The sequence below is a fragment of the Drosophila miranda genome, chromosome 4 (genome assembly GCF_003369915.1).
Source record: "Drosophila miranda strain MSH22 chromosome 4, D.miranda_PacBio2.1, whole genome shotgun sequence".
In the NCBI taxonomy this organism is placed as follows: domain Eukaryota; kingdom Metazoa; phylum Arthropoda; class Insecta; order Diptera; family Drosophilidae; genus Drosophila; species Drosophila miranda.
In genome coordinates, this window is record NC_046677.1 from 8,256,375 (window position 1) to 8,258,105 (window position 1,731).

Sequence of the window (1,731 nt, forward strand, 5' to 3'; positions counted from 1 at the left end):
GCAGGAGCAGAAGCAACACAGTGAACGACATCCAGCCACTAAAGCGCATAAATAATGAAACATTTGAACTAAAACCCAGAAGCAACCACCAACAGTGGGCACAAGAAAAACATGACAAGATTCGTTGATGCAAACTTTACACACTCTTCCAAGTCCATCGCTTATGAATCATAGCAGGCTGAGCAGTCCGATTTTGATCAAATTTCCATCTTTAATCCATCCATCTTTAATCGATTGTTCCTTTCACCACCAAGACTTGTGTTTCGACCGATCGTTGATGGTGGTTCCTGCTTGTATATGTATATATGTACAGGGTGCAGGAAAACAGGATTTATGAAAAGGTTATATAGGCACTTTTTTGATTGTTAGAACAAGCCCCAGTGGCCTAATGGAGAAGGCACCGGCCTTCTAAGCCGGGGATTGTGGGTTCAAGTCCCACCTGGGGTTTTGGGGTGTAATAAGTATAAATATGTATATTTCTTTTTTTTTAACATTTTTTTTGATTATTATACCCGGTACTCAAAGGGTGCATGGGTAAAGTTCATTACTCATATTCTTTAAAACTACCCTCTACACCCTATATTTTTAGATAATTCATGTCAAACGAATAAAAGAGACTATGATCTGAAATGTAAATATCGTATGGTGTCGCAGATGCTTCCTTCTGTTAGCTACAAATGTATGACCAAAGTCGTAATACTCTGGAAGGGTATAAAAACACTAAAACTAACAAAACTTTCCTAGTCAGAGCAACAAATTAAAGCAAAAAAAAAGCTGCGAAACAAAGCGACAAAAAAATACCGCAGAAACACAAAAAACACACAAAAATAAAACGAGCACCGAGAAAATTTGATAACAATGTGCTAGAGCAGGGGCAGAGGTACTTTTGTACCAGCTGATGCTACCAGCACATGGAAAACGTTTCAAAATCAAATTCGGCTGTTTTAAATCAAATTAACTGCACAACGCGTGGCCTTCGGCGAAGGAGAATGGCTCAAAGAGGAATAACCGAATGTCAACAGCAAAAAATTTTGCACAAATGACTAATCTTGACTTTTTGATACCCGTTTCTGACATTTTTACTGGTCTCAGGTTAAATAATAACCAAATTTTTTCATTTCATTTATTCATTATCCTGATTGAGTGGTAAACAAATTTCTAGAAATATATTTATATAAGACACGATGTACTAAAACTAAAGTCCCCTAAACTCTACACCTTGAGAAGTCCATAAAACTCAGATACCCTTTACCTTATTTTGTGTGTATTTTTTTTATTTCAGGAATGTTATGGCAGCGCTTTGAACCAAAGTCTGCCACGGGAATAATTCAAAAACGCACCGCCAGAGAATGATAGAACGGGGCGGCAGCCAAGAGAATTCCAGCAAATAACCCAACGATCCAGCGATGGCGTGGTGCCAGGACCAGGGTTCGACCTCGAACCCTATCGTTAGCCCAACCCCGAGCCAGTCACCAGGACATTTGGCATGTCAACATAATTGCCTCGAATTAACTTTTTGTTTTTGCTTCCCAAAGCCGTATACTCGTACCAGCGACAACATTTCTGGAACTGCTGCCCACTCAACTGGATGTGTGTGTTCCGTTCCTGTTTTTGTTTGGGCGAGCTGGAGTTGGAGCTGGAGCCGGACAGTTTTACATGCGCAAAATAATTTGGCTCTGACAAAAGTTTGATCACATTTTTTGGCCAGAGCTGGTTCGAGTCTCCCGGTCC

At 40.2% G+C, this 1,731-nt stretch overlaps 1 non-coding gene across 1 annotated transcript; it reads left to right on the forward strand.

The window, feature by feature from the left end:
* Positions 1–374: 374 nt before the first annotated feature.
* Positions 375–447, forward strand: Trnar-ucu. Its single transcript has one exon. It is a non-coding gene; the product is annotated as a tRNA-Arg (tRNA).
* Positions 448–1,731: the final 1,284 nt, after the last annotated feature.